Source organism: Lissotriton helveticus, chromosome 7, assembly GCF_964261635.1.
Source record: "Lissotriton helveticus chromosome 7, aLisHel1.1, whole genome shotgun sequence".
In the NCBI taxonomy this organism is placed as follows: domain Eukaryota; kingdom Metazoa; phylum Chordata; class Amphibia; order Caudata; family Salamandridae; genus Lissotriton; species Lissotriton helveticus.
This window is the reverse complement of record NC_136068.1, coordinates 1,111,536,561-1,111,557,256: the sequence shown is the minus strand read 5'-3', so window position 1 is coordinate 1,111,557,256 and position 20,696 is coordinate 1,111,536,561. Positions and strand designations below refer to the sequence as shown.

Here is a 20,696-nt window from a genome sequence, read left to right as displayed (position 1 = left end):
TAGCTCCCTCCAGGTGAGACCTTTGTCCATTCTATATCCTGGTTCATCAAACAGACGATATAAACAATGATTGAAAGGCGTTAATTGTGCTGCCCAATTATATTTACGTATGTCGCTGCATCCAATCCCCCATCATACCACCCCCTTACCAACTTATGCATAGCTATTCGAGGTGATTTCTATGGCTTTAAAGTAAGAGGTTGGTGCGTCCCATTAAAGACAGTGGGAGGGTTTTCCAGTGTCGCACATCACTTTTCAGGTGTTGTAGTGGAGGCTGTAGATTTTGGTATTAGAATCGCTCCAGATCAGTGGGGATGTATATGCCCAGATAACACTACCCTTCTACAACCATCGTTTCATCACATTCCCTGGGTACAGATTCCCCTCTCAGTACGTATACTATGGACTTTGTCCAATTAATTGTGTAGCCCAAATACTTCCCAAAGTTTGAGAATATACGTATTACTGTATTTATCAAGGATTTGGGTGAAGCCAGGTATAAAAGTATGTCGTCCGTATAGAGGGAAATTTGATCTTCCCAATCTCCTGTCCAGCAAAGTCCCCTTATCAAAGGATTCCTACGAATCCATGATCCAATGGACTCAAGTATTAGAGCAAAGATTAACGTCCACAGAGGGCAGCCCTGCCTCATCCCTCTTCTAAGGGCAAGTAGAGGGGACTGTATGTCATTGACTACTACCTGTGCTTGTGGGCCTCTGCGGAGAAGTTTAAGCAAGGCAACGCAATTAGGACCAAATCCCATCTTATTCAAAACTGCAAATAAGTAAGGCCATTCAATGGTATCAGATGCCATTTTGGCATTTAGGGACAATACCACTGCATCTTGCCTTAACATACTTACTTGTCCCATTACCCTGTGTAACCTGTGTATATTAAGTGGAGTATTCCTTTCTGGTATAAAGCTGGACTGGTTGGGATGTACCAATTATGGAATTGATCTGTATAAAGCATGTGGCTAGTAGCTTGGCAAGGATTTTAGCTTACACATTAAGCAAAGAAATGGAGGAGCTATTTCTTGGTTTGTCTTCTTTATAGATGACAACTATTGTGGTCAATCGCTGGTCAATGGGAAGTTTACCTGCTTTTCAACTCTCAACGTACATGTTTCTCAGGTAGGAAGCTATTGTATTGGTCGCCAACTTGTAAAGCTCTATTGGAAGGCAGTTAGGCCCCATTGCTTTGCTGGACTTAAGTTTTTTTTTTGTGAGGTATCAAGGGCCCCCTGATAAGGATAAAGATCCTGGGTCAGGGAAAACATACAATGTGAAGGTATAAACCCAGGCTATCTTAACAACAAAACACTAGCTATGTCCAAGCAAGAACTGTTACCAAAAAAGAGCATAAACTACACACACAAACAATGAAATTGATATCAAAACCAGTTTGTTTTAATTAAAAGAGAATTGATTTTTACAATAAAATTTTGTATACATGATGAATTGATACAAAAAAAGGGGGATATTCTTTATATATAAAACATATAAATTAAAAACATTGAAAGGACAATAATGTCTGTCCTATCTACTATTGCTGTGGCTGTAGTATGGCAGTCAACGCGTTTTGACACGTCGTGGTGTCTTCATCAGGACAATTATATTTTCAGCCAATTTATCTAAAAAGAACAAGACAGTTTTAGTTCTCATTCTTACTTAAAACAGTGTTATTGCTCATAGTCTCATCATGTCAATTTATGGTAACATAGAAAAGTTTAGGGAAAAAACGGGGGATTCCGCAACTAAGGAGGAATGAGAAGCGGCTCGCCTGTCCTTAAAATGGCGGCCGCATAGGACCACTATAATCACGCTAACAAATCGAACTCGCCAACCACCATCCGCGAGGCACAGATATAGAAATAGGACTGGCGTGCCAAGGAAGATAGACACCCTGACCCTACCGAACCGACAATGAAAAGGGACCAACCAAATTAATAATCTGAAACTGAAAAAGGACTGGCGCCGGGAATCAAGTTAAGAAATAGTAAGAGAGAAAGGACTAAGGGAAATAATAAGGGACTAATAAGGGACTAATCAACCCCTAGAAGAAGAGTGGAAAGAAAGAAAGGACCAAGGAAAGAAAAAAGGTCTAAACAACCTCAAGAGAAAAAGAGAAAGAATCCTCCCCCCTCTCAGGAAATCATCGGGGATAGACTCGGCTGGCATCTGGTCACTGGCTACTTACCTCCAGACAACCAGCTCTCACAATTAGGGATAGTTAATTAATTGTTAAATTAATTTAATCAATTACTATTGATGGCATCATAATATCTACAAAGAACGGATTTGATGTGAATAAGCAACAGAACTAATAAGGACCCATCAACTAGAAGATCTAATACAAAACAGTAGCTTGGAAGTCACTGCCACCTCCTATATCTTCCACACCTACAAAGGTATTATAACAATGAGCAAACTATAGAACAAAGAAACTATACCTTACACCTCGAAACCAGGGTACCGAGTGACCACCACCCCCAGGGGATTTCTAGGTACTGAGTTACCACCACCCCCAGGGGGATTTCTAGATCTCTAGATCCTCCTGGCTACACTAGCTGGGAACTACTCAGTTCAAAACAGTCAATAGGCCTCCGCAGACCCTCAACGTGAAGCGGAAATGGAGGGAAGAAACCAAGGATCGACTGGCTTTAATGCAAAGAGCATAGTCTACCCCTCAATGCTATTCAAGAACGCTGCCAAAAAATTCAAACACAACACATTGAGAAAATACCCGGACACGCTGTTCTCTGACCCATATTTTGATATAGTCAAAGGCATCAAGATGAACGACCTTATATTCTATACAAACAAAACAGCCAAATGGCGTAACGCCCTGACTGAAATGCTGTTCACTAAAACTATAAAAAACATACCATATGGCACAAAAATAACGACCGCATTAACTAAAAGAAGTAAGACAGAATTATGCATTACTATATATAAAACGGGAATAGTGCTGATACAAGCAACCAACAGAGAACTCGAGAAATTTGAGATAACTTTCCAAAACCTAAAGGAATACATAGATGGACTAAGCTACCAACAAAACTGGACACTTCCAGATGACACACTTGAAAACAAAGACTCCAATACTAGAGACACTAATCAAAAGGACGACCAGAACAACCATTTCGCTAACACCGAAGATTCAACCGAAAACGTGTTGGTAATAACAGAGAATGAGATAGAAAGGACAGCGTTGTCCACTAACCCTGGAATCAAAGAGAAGAACCAGGCCCCAAGGAAAGAGCCGTTGCAGCTAACGCATAACTCCACCGCACTTCAAGAGTGTACCCCAGCTCCAAGCAAGTCCCTCTATGAAATTAACGAAATGAACAAGGTAGATGATATCGACCTTCTCCATCCTCCCTCGGAGATGAAGCCTGAGTCTCTTAGTTCACTATCCACAAAAACACCCCTTACATCCCATAACATAAGAAGTAACGGGGACAACTCTTATAGAGCCAGAAATCACAACCAAACTAAGGATTCTGAGAAAAGATTTATGGCAATGAGAACGGATTATTCACGGAGAAGAGCAAAATGCAACACCCATCTAGCCAGGTCGATCTCACATAAAAAATCATCCCGAACACAGAAAGAAGTCAAGGAGCTCCAGAAACTCGTAGGTAACCTGGCACAAAATTCGATGAACGTCTCACAGACAATTGGAAAAATCTGGGAGATGGCGATAAGTACGCATTCCAAGGTCTCACACATCCAGAATCTGATACTCAGACACAACAGACCTAACAGGACTAAGCCCTTGGCAAATGAAGAAGCTCTGGCATTACTCCGATCCTATGAACAACCTGACTGGAATAGGGAGGAGAATATCAAAGTAGTACCCACTGACTCTAATAGAACGTCCAGAAAGAATGACAGGAAAGCAATGCACCAAAATTTACAACATATTCAGCTAATCGCATCTGAATCTGATAATGGAAAACGCATTAAGTCACAGAAACCCCTAAATTGTCTACTACTTAACTGTCGTTCAGCAACTAAACATGCATCAGACATAGCTGCCCTCATCATGAATAAGGAAATTGACCTGGCCATCCTCACGGAAACATGGCTCAACGAATCATCTTCCCCCACCATGGATCTCTTAATACCACCACATTATAACATCGTCAGGTTAGACAGACCAAGGAATGTGGGAGGAGGCATAGCTTGCATTCATCGCTCAGAGATCAAGGTCTGCCAATTCCAATCTGACCCCCTAGAATCATGTGAATACCTTGGTATTAATGTAAGAACACCAAATAATCAAAGCTGCAACTTGCATGCATTCTACCACCCACCAGGAGAGAATGCTAAGTTCACAGAGCAACTGATGGAGATCATAACGACCAACTCTAACTCGGATGCCAATAACATATACCTAGGCGACTTTAACCTACATTGGGAGGACGGCAATGACAAACTGATCAACTCGCTTAAGGACTTCCTCAGTGAGCTAAAACTTATACAAGCATGCAACCAACCCACTCACTCACAAGGAGCGACCTTAGACTGGATTATCTCAAGAAATGATGAGGCATCAATCCTCGCTATAGACCCATGTGATTGGTCTGACCATCACGCCATAACATTCGCGATACCTACAATGAAAAAGGGCAGGACCGTGCAACCTCGCAAGCTCAAGAAACTGATCCGAGACACAAAAGAGGCCAATATTGAACTACTGGTTGAAAGGTGCGAAAAAGATCTGAAGCCACCCAACAATAAGCAAAATGTCAATGAGCTGACGGATCACTACGTAACCTCGATCGGTAATATCGTCAATGACACAAATGCCCCAAAAACTGAAAAAAGTCACAGAGAAACCAAAAAATCCCTGGTTTAATGAGTCATTGAACGAGGACAGACGCAAACTGAGAATGGCCGAAAGGAAATGGAGACAACATCCCTCCTCCCCGGAGCTGATAGCCCTCAGGAAAACAAGAAACAAATATAACAAAAAGATAATCAACTCCAAAAAAGAATTTATCAGAGCTGAATTGGACAGTGCCATAAACAGACCACGAAAACTCTTCGAGATTTTAAAACAACAGTCAAACAAACTCGCCAAAACGGTTCAAGAGAATACTAAAACTCCCATAAGCTGCGAGGAATTCTCCTCATTTTTCACGGAAAAATCCAAGCTGCTAGAAGTTGAACTCACAAATGCAGCAACTAACCTGATGACCCTTCCTCCACCTAAAACTGAGGCCAATGTCTTAACAGAGGGTCTCCAAACAAAAAACAAGGCAATATGGAATACATTCGAACTATACGACCAGGGAAAGATCGCCAAAACGCTGGCGGAACTCAGACCAAACAACCACTATCAAGACCCTCTACCGGGAAAGTGTATAAGAGAAATCAGCTATACTCTAGTTCCAATCTGGACCGAGATAATAAATGCCTCACTTGCACAAGGGACTCTCCCTGACTGCCTAAAAACAGGGCAGGTAGTGCCCATCATCAAAAAACCGACAGCTGATGCAACAGACCCGAACAACTATCGTCCAGTGACCAACATCCCTCTACTGGCCAAACTCATTGAGAAAGGCGTGCAGGGCCAACTAAGCCAACATATAGCGAAATTCTCGCTACTTGACGATTGCCAATCAGGATTCAGAACAGGACACAGTACTGAAACTGCGATCCTGCACATTGTCGATGACGCCTTACAAGCCCTAGACCGTAACCAAACATGCCTACTGATCCTCCTAGACTTGTCATCAGCATTTGACACGGTAAAGCACGAAGTACTAATGACCAGGCTACAAGACAGGATGGGTCTGTCCGGAAACGTACTGAAATGGTTCAACTCCTTCCTACAGAATAGGACTCAGCGATTCCTGGTTAATCAAGCAATCTCTTCCCCGAGCCCCAATGCAATCGGGGTCCCACAAGGCTCAACGTTATCCCCAGATCTATTCAACTTGTATGTAGAACCTCTCACGGAGATTCTTCAAAAATCACAGATATCCTATCATATGTATGCAGACGACACGCAATTATACATAAAGATCGCCTCCCTTGAGGACATTGACCTAATGAACAAGACACTAAAGGAAGCTTTGCGATGGTTAACAATGAACCATCTGAAATTAAACGCCCAGAAAACAGAATTCCTGCTAATTTCACCGACAAGGAGCCAAGCTGAAGTTAAGGAATGGACTAAAATGGTGACGGCGCTAAATTGCGCCCCGACCCTAGTGAACTCAGCCAAATCACTAGGAATTACGCTAGATGAAAACCTTGACATGAAAGACCATATTAATTCAATGGCTAAGAGCGCCCGCTTCCACTTGAATTACTTAAGAAAACTGAAACCCTTTATCTCAGAGACGGATCTAAAACTGGCTACCCAATCACTAGTTATCTCGAGGATCGAATACGGCTGCACCACACTAGCTGGCCTACCGAAAACATCCACAGCACCATTAAAAGCCTGCCTCAACGCAGCGGCAAGACTCATTACGGGAACGAAGAAATTCGATCATATATCTCCTCACCTGAAAGCACTAAACTGGCTACCTTACGAGGCCAGAATTCAAATGAAGATGGCCTGTATTACACATAAAGCGGTTCACTACAACACCCCTAGATACCTAGCCAAGAAACTGAAGTTATCAGGAGGTAACAGAACAACTAGAAGCGCAAGAGAGCTGCTATTGCGACCAGCCTTTTTCCACAAGAAAAAGACCTACAACCGAGCATTCTCTGGAGCTGCCCCCAGAGTCTGGAACTCAATCCCGCCAAACATCAGGAAGATCCAAAATACATTAACATTCAAACGAGAACTTAAGAACCACTTGATGAGTAAATACCCGACTTAGAGAAACCTACGGACTACTGAGATGACCATTTACGCTAACAGAGGATTGTCCTCTTTATGAAAACTGGAAGATCAATACCTGACAATTGACTGTTGCCATGCTCAAGCAGAGGCTTGACACATTAATGCTACCTCATATACCTGTAAACTTATTACTATATCTCTCTGACAAAACTATATAACCTCTACCTCACTCTGTGTATTCATCCTCATTATTCTTTATATGCACTGGAATACCATATAACCCTACCTCACCGAGCTTGGTTTGATACCAGGACACTAGCCAAGCCTTACTAACCATCTAAGGCCAATTGCACATACATCAGGAATTTATATATCTAATCACGCCCACACATTTTATTGCCTTCTACCTCATATCGATTTTTTGTTGTTATTAATGCTATTATAATGGATATATGTTTTGACATTAGGAATTTATATAGCTAAATACGTCCATACACTATACTGCCTCTACCTCATATATATTGTTTGTTTTTACTGTTATGATAATGTTATATGTCATTCTTTACCTGTTAAGCGCTCTGATACCCACGGGTCTTGTCCGCGCTATACAAAACTCTATAAATAAAATAAATAAAAAATAAATAAAATAGTGCAATTATTATTTTCATTTGAGCTTTTTTTTAACCATATAACGTCTCTTTATACATAGCTTAGTGTCAAAAGGTATATTATTTCATGGAGGTACCTAAAGATGAACAGACATAGACAACATTATTTTTATCACATTCTATTGGGCACATAACTTACAGTTCTATAATTTTTGTCATGTATTACATTTCATGCCTCTATTCTAATACAGATCATCAGTTTCTCATCCTTCTATCTAAAGTGAGACCATAAGTGTAGGTAAAGGAAAGGAAAGAATAAAGTTTGCAGAATTGCACAAGTTTAGTCATATTTACAGTGTGACTGGGGAATCTCGCAGGGCATACCTATCTATGGTAAGGATCTATGGTATTCTTGGTTGCTTTATACGTGCTCCTGTGCTCCCTAACATACCATTAAGTTTTTACATATTACATGCCTATTCATATCATATTGAGGCATTCCATTTTCTTTTCTTTTACCTGGTTGGACTTTTTTTTAAAAGGTCTTTTAGTTCTTCCTTTCAGGGCGGGATAAGTGAGGCACCTTTATTTATAATATGGCATGTGAAACCTGAAGAAGACATAATTTACATCTCTTAATCCTCACACATCTGATGTTTTATCGTGATGAAGTTAGGCGCCTAATTGACATGTTTGCCATGCCCTGTTAATATGATATCGCATACCTTTAGCTCTGGATTTCACTGCTTCCTTCTCACTTAACGTATCCTGAATTCTTTATGGATTTACTTAGTTCAGAAGTCCCCTTATCAACTGTTAAAAAATCATCATAGCTAAACATTACAATCTAGCGTGAAGTCTTTTTTAGGGCCAAGTCATTGTAAATCTAGGAGTGTTCTATCTCTCACCGTTCTCGGGAATGCCTTCCGAGTATAACCGTCACACACTTGGAGCCGGTAACTGATGCCGGATGGAGATTTCCAAACACCCGCGGGCGAAACCAATTTTTGCAAGTGACTCTAAAAAAGATAAACAGCACTCGTGACTATTCTGTATTTTATTTAAAATCCTATCTCTGCTGTATCGGCTGTGGGGCGACGCAACTCCCTACCTTTTAGAATCCTTTTCCTAAGGAAACAACCGTTCAGTCTTTCATTCTTGCAGGTAGACTATCGCAGTGAGAATCGGTCTTTTTTTACCGCGGAAAGCAGTAATTAGCGTCACAGGGCGTATACTTCCACCAGGACTCGGTTTTCTTAAACTTTGCAGAAGTCTACGGAAGTTAAACAATAGTTTTGTTGGTATAAGGACAACCAAAATTATCTACTTGAAAGAAAGGGGGCCAAGGGGGTTTAATTTTACCTGTATGGCGCTCTCTGTCGTGGTGGTCGCATCAGCAACCGGCGGTTTTTGTAAAAAGGAGGGATTTGTAAACCGCAATGTCATTGGTATTTATACTATGTTTTCCTGACATCACGTCTCTGACCCTCCACCCCTATTTAAAGCTATAGTGTTTCTAAAAGGTGTCCCGTTTTTTTTCCCTCTCATTTAGGAATCTTGTTGTACTTTATTGCTACAAAATGACTTTTCCCTTTGAAAACAAAGTCATGCTCCTTTTAAATCACTTTGTAGCAAGAGTCTTGTCTCAAAGAGATGTATTTTGGGTCTAGTAATCACACATCCTAATCTAATTCAAGATAGATTCAGTTTCCTTATTTTATTTGGTGTGTGCCTAATCATTTCGTGATTGACATTTGCCGTCAGAAGAGGTATCTATATTCTGCCTTGAGAAATATTTATGTTTTAGTCTATCATGACCCTCGGTTTTAGAGAAGGTATCCTCAATAAGATGAACGAGTTATTATATTATGGCATTCTCCCAGGGACATTCTTGGTTAAGGCCGTGTTCATATGTATCAAGGGTAAAAATCCAATATAATTCTCGTTTTTTCCTAATTTTTTCCCCGCCTCTGTCATTTGGTAAGTGTATTTTCTCTAGGATCCGCCATTTTATTTCCTCAGGGGAATGTCCGAAATCCAAAAAATGGTTCACCAACGGTGCTGTGACTTTTTTTGTTTTTATCGCTGACCTATGCTCAGTGAGTCTAGTTTTTATTGCTCTTCCTGTCTCACCAACATATCCCAAACTGCAGGGACAACTGATTAAATAGACTACATTTTGCGTGTTACATGTCCATAAGTCCTTTGCTTGTATTTTGACATTATTCAAGGTCATAGTTTCTCCTATATGGATGCTCTTACATGACTTACATGAGCCACAACTAGAGGTACCTTTTATCGGGTTCTTATTTTCAAAAGACCTCTGCAAAAAAGGTGGATTTTCTGTTGTTTTAAGGAATCTGGAGCGGACAATCTCATCTTTGAGGTTTTTATTGCGCCTGTGCGCATACATGGGTTTTGCCATCTTCTGTTGAGTGTTATTCAGATTCAACAAATGCCAATTTGAATTAATTATTTGCCTGATGGTTCCATCTAGGGTTGAGTGTTTGGTTATACAGACCAAATTCGGGGCTGTCTTTAATTTTTTTGAATTCAGAAGAGCATCTCTATCGTAAAACCTCGCTCTCTTGTATGCCTCTCTGACCAGGCGGTGAGGGTACCCTCTTTGAATGAATTTCCTCTTCATGATTTCTGATTGTGAGTCATAATCTCTTAGGTTGGTGCAATTGCGCCGTACTCTAAGGAATTGTGAAAACGGAATACTGTCTTTCTGACATTTCGGATGGAAACTTTTGAAGTGTAACAAAGTATTCCTAGCAGTCGGTTTGGTATATAGATCTACCCCTAAGGTACCTTCATCGTTTTTAATGAAATGTCAAGGAACTCTACCTTATTCTTATTGGTGTGAGCAGTGAATCTCAGATTTTCATCTGCTTCATTCAGCCACAGGAGAAATTCCTCAAGAGTCTGTTCCCCATTGGTCCACACAAAGAAAATGTCATCTATGTAGCGGTACCAATGGGAAACAGACTCGAAAAAAGGGGCCATCTCATTAAAGATGTGTTTGGTCTCAAAAGCAACCATATAAATATTAGCGATTGAAGGAGCCATTGAAGCTCCCATGCTGACTCCCTTAGTCTGGAGAAATAGATGTTCTCCAAATTCAAAAAAGTTCTCTTTCAGTACCAGGGTTAGACATTCCTTTATGAAGTTGCTGGAGCATGGGATCTGGTGTTTCTCAATAAACCACATAGTTGTTTCTATGGCTCCTGTTTGTGGAATATTACTATATAAGGACTCGATATCAAGAGTCACTAGGATGTCTCTCTGTGAGTTGAACTGAAGGTTCTCAACTTTTTTTATGATCTCACCTGTATCCTTAATGTAGGAGGGTGACAGAGAGATATATGGACGCAATATATTGTCAAGATATTTAGAGATCGCTTCCAAAGGGGTACCTATTGTTGATACGATAGGGCGGTAAGGTGGATCTTCTTGGTTCTTATGGACTTTGGGTAGTCCATATATACATGATACTTTTCTCTCTGATTTGTTTAAAAACTCAAATTCTTTATTATTTATGATTCCTACATCTAAAGCTTTACTTGTTATTCTGTTGATGGTTTTCACTATTCTCTCTGTAGGGTTCAGTTTAATTTTCTTGTAAAACGTTGGATCATTTAACATCTCCAACATTTTAGTTTCATATCTTACTGTGTCAATCAAAACTATTCCTCCACCTTTATCGCTACTTTTGACAGTAACTGTTTTGTCATTTTTAAACTTATTTATTGAGTCATGTTCCTCTTTTGTGATGTTATAAATCGGTTTAGGGACAAACCTTAGAGTTTGGTCTAGTTTGTTTAACACCGCTTTTTCGAAGATTGCTATTTCTGGCCCTACCTGTTCTAAAGTTGGGGTGAATGTGGATGGTAGAGATACTATGTTTGGGGATATGTTCTCTAATGTCAGAGGATCATTGTCTGTAAAGAATCTTTTTAATCTAATCTTTCGGAAGAAAGCATGAATATCTCGATATAATTCAAAGATATTAACCTGAGCATGGGGGACAAATGATAATCCTTTGGATAAGATTGAGAGGTCAGAGGGAGCTAAATTATGTGAGGATAGATTAAATATCGGGATTACATCCCGTTCCTCCAGTATTGTTTGCTCCTTGTTTCCAGGTATTGTTGAGGCTCCTGGACATATTGGTGGTTCTGGTAATTGCCTCTCGTTGGGTTCTGAAATCTTACTTTTCTCCGTCCCCCTCTCCCCCCTCGGTTCCCTAAAAAAGGTTGGCGATTCCCTCTTTGGTTGTTTCTAGGGTCAAAAGGTCTTTCATCACGGAAACCCATGCCGTTTTCTTCTTCTGATTCTGGGTCTGATGAATCAGAGAATGTATTGATTCTATGTTGGGTTTCGTATCTGGGTGCACCATATTGATAGTCTGTTTTAAAAAAACCTTCTACAATGTATGGGTAGGTCCGTTCTAAGGTATAGAACCTCTTATCTTTGACAAATTTCTCTTCTTTTCTTTTTTTAAGATAATCCGAGAAAGAAGCCATATCCTTCTTTATGGTCTCAAATTGTTTGTTAGCCTCTTCCACCGTTGTTGATTTTTTGATCTTATCTTCTAATTCTTCTATCTCCTTTCTTATTTCTATTGCTAACTCCTTAGCTGTAGATATTATCAGGATCATTAAGTCTCTGGAGCAGCGGGTAGCAATCATGCTCCATTTGGTAAGAAAAGTTTTGGTATCGACAAACAGACCTGGAATGTTCCTAACCCTAAGCCCTAAGGGGATTATGCCATGCTTAAGGTAGTTCAACATAAATTCCCCATGGGCTTCTATCCTTATTAATTTCTTTTGTAAGTCTAACAATTTGTTTGTGTCACTATTATTAAGAGAATTGCTCGTGGAGCCATTCCCAAACGCTGCACTTGTGCCTACTAGTGTGGCAAAATCATCGTCTGAGAACCCAAAGGTCTGGAATTGGGCCATCAATATTATTAGATACTCAATGAATTAAATAAGCAATTTATAAGTGATAGAAGAAGGAAAGAAAAGGAGAAATCTCAGGAGAATTATAGACAGAGATAGAAGCGTACAGTCCTTAGGTAGCCTCCACGTTATCAAGACTGCTTCAAGAACAAGACTGGCTAGAGCCCCACACGGAATAACCGTGGGTATAATTTTTGTGAGGTATCAAGGGCCCCCTGATAAGGATAAAGATCCTGGGTCAGGGAAAACATACAATGTGAAGGTATAAACCCAGGCTATCTTAACAACAAAACACTAGCTATGTCCAAGCAAGAACTGTTACCAAAAAAGAGCATAAACTATAACACAAACAATGAAATTGATATCAAAACCAGTTTGTTTTAATTAAAAGAGGATTGATTTTTACAATAAAATTTTGTATACATGATGAATTGATACAAAAAAAGGGGGATATTCTTTATATATAAAACATATAAATTAAAAACATTGAAAGGACAATAATGTCTGTCCTATCTACTATTGCTGTGGCTGTAGTATGGCAGTCAACGCGTTTCGACACGTCGTGGTGTCTTCATCAGGACAATTATATTTTCAGCCAATTTATCTAAAAAGAACAAGACAGTTTTAGTTCTCATTCTTACTTAAAACAGAGTTATTGCTCATAGTCTCATCATGTCAATTTATGGTAACATAGAAAATTTTAGTGCAATTATTATTTTCATTTGAGCTTTTTTTTAACCATATAACGTCTCTTTATACATAGCTTAGTGTCAAAAGGTATATTATTTCATGGAGGTACCTAAAGATGAACAGACATAGACAACATTATTTTTATCACATTCTATTGGGCACATAACTTACAGTTCTATAATTTTTGTCATGTATAAAATTTCATGCCTCTATTCTAATACAGATCATCAGTTTCTCATCCTTCTATCTAAAGTGAGACCATAAGTGTAGGGAAAGGAAAGGAAAGAATAAAGTTTGCAGAATTGCACAAGTTTAGTCATATTTACAGTGTGACTGGGGAATCTCGCAGGGCATACCTATCTATGGTAAGGATCTATGTTATTCTTGGTTGCTTTATACGTGCTCCTGTGCTCCCTAACATACCATTAAGTTTTTACATATTACATGCCTATTCATATCATATTGAGGCATTCCATTTTCTTTTCCTTTACCTGGTTGGACTTTTTTTTAAAAGGTCTTTTAGTTCTTCCTTTCAGGACGGGATAAGTGAGGCACCTTTATTTATAATATGGCATGTGAAACCTGAAGAAGACATAATTTACATCTCTTAATCCTCACACATCTGATGTTTTATCGTGATGAAGTTAGGCGCCTAATTGACATGTTTGCCATGCCCTGTTAATATGATATCGCATACCTTTAGCTCAGGATTTCACTGCTTCCTTCTCACTTACCAAATGACAGAGGCGGGGGAAAAATTAGGAAAAAACGAGAATTATATTGGATTTTTACCCTTGATACATATGAACACGGCCTTAACCAAGAATGTCCCTGGGAGAATGCCATAATATATTAACTCGTTCATCTTATTGAGGATACCTTCTCTAAAACCGAGGGTCATGATAGACTAAAACATAAATATTTCTTAAGGCAGAATATAGATACCTCTTCTGACGGCAAATGTCAATCACGAAATGATTAGGCACACACCAAATAAAATAAGGAAACTGAATCTATCTTGAATTAGATTAGGATGTGTGATTACTAGACCCAAAATACATCTCTTTGAGACAAGACTCTTGCTACAAAGTGATTTAAAAGGAGCATGACTTTGTTTTCAAAGGGAAAAGTCATTTTGTAGCAATAAAGTACAACAAGATTCCTAAATGAGAGGGAAAAAAAACGGGACACCTTTTAGAAACACTATAGCTTTAAATAGGGGTGGAGGGTCAGAGACGTGATGTCAGGAAAACATAGTATAAATACCAATGACATTGCGGTTTACAAATCCCTCCTTTTTACAAAAACCGCCGGTTGCTGTTGCGACCACCACGACAGAGAGCGCCATACAGGTAAAATTAAACCCCCTTGGCCCCCTTTCTTTCAAGTAGATAATTTTGGTTGTCCGTATACCAACAAAACTATTGTTTAACTTCCGTAGACTTCTGCAAAGTTTAAGAAAACCGAGTCCTGGTGGAAGTATACGCCCTGTGACGCTAATTACTGCTTTCCGCGGTAAAAAAAGACCGATTCTCACTGCGATAGTCTACCTGCAAGAATGAAAGACTGAACGGTTGTTTCCTTAGGAAAAGGATTCTAAAAGGTAGGGAGTTGCGTCGCCCCACAGCCGACACAGCAGAGATAGGATTTTAAATAAAATACAGAATAGTCACGAGTGCTGTTTATCTTTTTTAGAGTCACTTGCAAAAATTGGTTTCGCCCGCGGGTGTTTGGAAATCTCCATCCGGCATCAGTTACCGGCTCCAAGTGTGTGACGGTTATACTCGGAAGGCATTCCCGAGAACGGTGAGAGATAGAACACTCCTAGATTTACAATGACTTGGCCCTAAAAAAGACTTCACGCTAGATTGTAATGTTTAGCTATGATGATTTTTTAACAGTTGATAAGGGGACTTCCGAACTAAGAAAATCCATAAAGAATTCAGGATACGTTAAGTGAGAAGGAAGCAGTGAAATCCTGAGCTAAAGGTATGCGATATCATATTAACAGGGCATGGCAAACATGTCAATTAGGCGCCTAACTTCATCACGATAAAACATCAGATGTGTGAGGATTAAGAGATGTAAATTATGTCTTCTTCAGGTTTCACATGCCATATTATAAATAAAGGTGCCTCACTTATCCCGTCCTGAAAGGAAGAACTAAAAGACCTTTTAAAAAAAAGTCCAACCAGGTAAAAGAAAAGAAAATGGAATGCCTCAATATGATATGAATAGGCATGTAATATGTAAAAACTTAATGGTATGTTAGGGAGCACAGGAGCACGTATAAAGCAACCAAGAATAACATAGATCCTTACCATAGATAGGTATGCCCTGCGAGATTCCCCAGTCACACTGTAAATATGACTAAACTTGTGCAATTCTGCAAACTTTATTCTTTCCTTTCCTTTACCTACACTTATGGTCTCACTTTAGATAGAAGGATGAGAAACTGATGATCTGTATTAGAATAGAGGCATGAAATTTAATACATGACAAAAATTATAGAACTGTAAGTTATGTGCCCAATAGAATGTGATAAAAATAATGTTGTCTATGTCTGTTCATCTTTAGGTACCTCCATGAAATAATATACCTTTTGACACTAAGCTTTGTATAAAGAGACGTTATATGGTTAAAAAAAAGCTCAAATGAAAATAATAATTGCACTAAAATTTTCTATGTTACCATAAATTGACATGATGAGACTATGAGCAATAACACTGTTTTAAGTAAGAATGAGAACTAAAACTGTCTTGTTCTTTTTAGATAAATTGGCTGAAAATATAATTGTCCTGATGAAGACACCACGACGTGTCGAAACGCGTTGACTGCCATACTACAGCCACAGCAATAGTAGATAGGACAGACATTATTGTCCTTTCAATGTTTTTAATTTATATGTTTTATATATAAAGAATATCCCCCTTTTTTTGTATCAATTCATCATGTATGCAAAATTTTATTGTAAAAATCAATCCTCTTTTAATTAAAACAAACTGGTTTTGATATCAATTTCATTGTTTCTGTTATAGTTTATGCTCTTTTTTGGTAACAGTTCTTGCTTGGACATAGCTAGTGTTTTGTTGTTAAGATAGCCTGGGTTTATACCTTCACATTGTTTGCTGGACTTAAGTCCTCTGATACTTTGTGCTACTTCTTCGTTTGTTATATCGCTCTCTAGTAGAGCTAGGTCTTCAGTGTTAAGGGATGGAAGGGGCATATCTACTTGTAGTTCACTTGATTCGAATTTGTTAAGGTATGAGTAGTTGAATAAACTCGTTCATAGTATGCTGCGAACTCTGCTGCTATCAGTTTTGGATCTCGTATTGTTTCTCCTTCATCCGTTTTGAGCTCTGTCACTAGTCTGCTTGCTTGTTCTCGCTTATCAAGCCAGGCGAGTAGTTTCCCTGCCTTATCACCAACCACATAAATTTAATTTTGGTTTGCTCTACTCGTTGCCTTTGCAGCATCAGTAACTAAATATTTATATTCTTTCTTTTTCTTGTACAACTTATGCTTAATACTTCCCGACTCGTCTCAGTCCATTTCACCCTCTAATTGCAAACTATCGTTCCCTAATCCGACCAGTACTGCGCTCTTTTCCTTCCGAACCCCGCCGGTCAAGGTAATGGCTTGCCCCTAACAACTTTCTTGAATGCTTCTTACTAGTGGGATTTTAAGGCTCCATGGATTAATAGGTGTTATTCTCCCTGGTTGTCGCACCCCTGCTGCATAGAGAGCGCACACAGAGGATGATCCGAGATGCCTCTTGCTAGATGGCGTACCTCTTTAAATTGGGATACCTGGTCTGCTAGAGTGAAAATGTAGTCTATTCTAGAGAGGCTATTGTGTGCACTCAAGTGGAAGGTGAATTGTCCCTCTTCTCAGAGTGGACTCACCACACGTCCACTAGCCCCATCGCCCCCAGGAACTCTGAGAAACATGACTGTTGACTGTGCAAGTCATGGGGGTGGTAGTCCAGCCTCCCCGATATAGCAGCATCAAAATCAATTCCTATAAGGAGCATTCCAACTGGGAAGCTCAATAGCAAATCTCTCAAATCCCTGAAAAGTCATATTGTGGAGAGCTGAAGGGACATATATTGTCACAATCATGATTGGATGACCCTTCCAGTTTCTTGTAACTGCAGTGTATCTACCTTGTGTGTCCACCCAGGAGTAGTCTATAGTCAGGGAAAGGCGTTTCGCAAAAGTATACCCACCCCTTTAGATCCGGTGAAAAATCCGGAGCACACTACTAACTTATATCCCCATCGATTCAGAGCTTTAATGTATTCTCAACAAAATATATCTTTTGCAGTAAAACTAAATCAGTGGAGTGTTGCTTTATGTACTGGAGCACCAGCCCACTCTTGAGCTTGTCCCCCAATCTGTTTACATTCCAGGAAAGAATCCTCAGTCCCATATCTGTTAACAGGCCCACCGGTAACCTCTAAGTTATCCTATTTACGATATCAAGCCATAGGGAAACCCTCCGCCCACCATGAAGCATAACGCCAGTCTCTGTGGAACTATGATTATTTCACGTTCCAGATAATGTGCACTCTCCCTTTACTTTTTTATCCTTTTCCTTTGTGTCATCTAAACTATAAACAATAACAAATTACAACCTAACTACCCCCACCCTGCTTCCCTGCAATCCGGGATTAAAACGACGTGGCTCAGTGGTTAGAGGCGGCAGACCCGGAAGCTGAGATCGACCGTGGACCAGGGTTCGATTCCCCGCCACGGCGGGTCTCGGGCTCAAAATTCCACGGACTCGACAATTCTCGCTCTGGTGCCTACTCAACTCACGGGGTCACACTCTGCGACTCTGGGAAATAGCTTGCTTAATCTCCACTACGGCCCCTCGCGGCGGGATGCCTGGCTTTCACCTTGTGGACACCCTGCCGGGGTTTCTCACAGGGGAATACCAGGACGGGTTCCCTAAGCAAGCGCCGGGACGCTTACGGGCAGCTGTGCGCTTTACAAGTCCAGCACATTTACATTTACATTTACATTTACATTCCCCCAACTATGCAGAGTGCCTGTTGCCTTATCCCAAACCAATGTATGAAATGAAGGGTAGTGACCTGGTCGACTCCTCACTATTCACCACCACCCAAATTTATTACGTTAGTATCTGCACAGTTATATTTGTAGTGGAAGGATATAGTCACATTACTGCAGCTGGGCCCTTCTGTACAATGTTCAGACCCATCTTCCTCCAGTGTCTCGGCAATATGAAACAAACAGCCTGTGGACTCAATGGGCACCTCAGTTGCCCACATCAGCTGGGTTTACCATTTTGGTGGCTGTTGTCCTTTAATCCCCATAGTCCATTGGTTTTTTGTGGGGTCTCTCCCGTCTTGGCCTGGGACTGTTCCCCCTCACCATTCTCTATCCATTGAGCCATTCCTGTGCTGTCTCAGGGGTGCCTTGATCCACATTTTTTCCGGAAACAGCATAGAACATTTCATACCTTTATCTTGCAGCACCTTTTTCATCTCAAGAAAGGATTGCCTTTGTTTCTGCACTTTGACTGTGAAGTCGGTAAAAAATGTTATTGTGCTGTTCTCGTATATAACCGATGGAGCACTCCGGCCTCACTGCAATACAATGTCTTGGTCATGACCATTAAACAATCTGGCCAAGGTCTGGCAGGGGCACCAGGCTTCAGTTTAACCCGGGGATCCTGTGTGCTCTTTCAACAGAAAAGAGTTAGAAAGACCCCTTGGTTGTAGGTGATTTGTAATTAGATCTTCCATGAAGTGGTCGACTGAGGGAACCTCAGCTCGTTCAGGAACCCCCAAAATTCTAACATTATTGCGGCATGATCTGCCCTCATAGTCATCTAGCTTGATCTCCAAGTTCTGACTGGAGACTTGCAGCTCTTTAATTTGCTGCTGCAGGGTTTTTGTATCCAGTTGGCGGTCTGCAGTAACAGTTTACATAGTTCTATTTTTATCACTCATTTTCTGAAGGTCAGCCGTGATGAGTGTCACCACATTTATGATGGAATCCATTCTATTTTCTAGCAAGGCACATACTCCACTTATTGCTTCCATAATGTCTTTAAGGGTGGGGTCTCCGGCTTCAGAAATTGGCACAGCTGAAGTGAGTGTCCTGATCGATGCCTCCACCTCTGGAGGCCCCCGCAGTGCATACTACACCCCAGTATTTGGCCCTATATAGGGACCTGTGGCGATGAGCGGCCTTCAAGGTGGTCTGGAAAGCCCCAGGTTAGACAGTCTATATGCGATTCCCCAGTGGATTACCACTGTCCCTTGAACCTCCACTGCCTGATATGTTAGAGAGGGGGTTTCCTTTGACCGATCTCGAGCCTACCGTAGACACCTCTCTGCGCCCTTCATTCCAACATATCCGGGTTTTAGCCACTTGATTTATGGCCATGGAAGCTCCACCAGAGCACGCCGGTCCACAGGGAGATCTGTGCAGAATCTTGCAGTCCCACCAGTTATGATCAATTCGTAAGCAGGCAGCCCCACTCCTGTTTCCGTGGTCCTTTCTTCGGGTCGCTACCGGCGTCTGGCCTGCTTGCTAGCTACTATTCAAGCCTACTGCAGGGAATCCCCAGGGGTTCGGAGAGCTCCGGGCCTCGATCCTCTGCACGGTCCTCCCCCAGAGCTGCATGAGCGTTCAGTGGTCGAATCGGTGGGGGGGGAGAAAAAGCAGCCAATTTGCCCTCGGCCCAGCTCCACCGTTCCAAATGACATCGCTGCTAAGCGGGACCCGCCTACTCCGCCGAGCTCCAACTCTGGCCTCTCAATCGAGTACAAGGCTCAGTGTCGCCAGAAGGCGACAACCGGCCTTGCTGTCTGTGGCTATAAGGATGGGCAGGATTTTACCCCAAACCCAGCACGCTGATCCAGGAGATGACTCGATGCTACAGTTACTTCAGCATACTGATTATTGAGGCAGAATATAAGGGCCTTTCTAGCTCGCGGCCATCTTCTTCTGCACCTAGCCACACTCCCTGTAATGCCCTTTTTATTGCAGAGGCATGGCTCTGTGTGATTGTGCGCCACCACCATGGCTTCTTTTTGATTTCACTGGTGTCTAGTGGGCTTTCTATCCCCTCCCCAAGAGTTCAGATTGGAGGTAAATGCTGCCTTTTACCCAAAACAAGCACGAAAGTATTAGGGATTGGAGCAAGAACAGGACCTTCCCCAAGGGGCACGTCTATTCCTGAAAAAAATCCCCAGTTTCTAGTGGTAGCGCAACTCCTCACAGTCCACTGTCATAGCTTGGTGCTTAGCAGGAAAAGAGAGGCATCATTGGATAGCAGAAAAAGTCAGCTTTCCAACAATACCTCCTTGAAGGCAGTATTCTCTAGGAGCACGGAGAATGAGGCTGATTTCAGGCCCCTTCATGCTCTCAGGGAAACCAGGAAGCTGTTTCCCTGATGCCTTTCCTGCAAATGCAAATTGCATCACTGATGCAACAATGTATTTTGCAGGACTTTCACTTACTCCTGGGGAGGGGGGGCTGGAGTGTCTCCTGCTCTGACCCAGAGGGGCATTACAGCTGCTGCTCCATTGCTGGACACTTGGACATGATCTCCACATCCATACTGCCCTGTTTTGAGCAAT

General features: G+C 41.1%; 1 long non-coding RNA gene across 1 annotated transcript in view; it reads right to left on the bottom strand.

The window, feature by feature from the left end:
* Positions 1–1,519: 1,519 nt before the first annotated feature.
* The window catches only part of LOC144767258 (uncharacterized), a 166,510-nt gene continuing 147,333 nt past the window's right edge, over positions 1,520–20,696 (bottom strand). Inside the window, exons 3-4 of the long non-coding RNA XR_013598124.1 lie at positions 7,380–7,428; positions 1,520–1,633 (exon numbers count right to left, since the gene is read on the bottom strand). This is a non-coding gene — a long non-coding RNA (uncharacterized LOC144767258). The remainder of the gene's footprint in view (positions 1,634–7,379; positions 7,429–20,696) is intronic.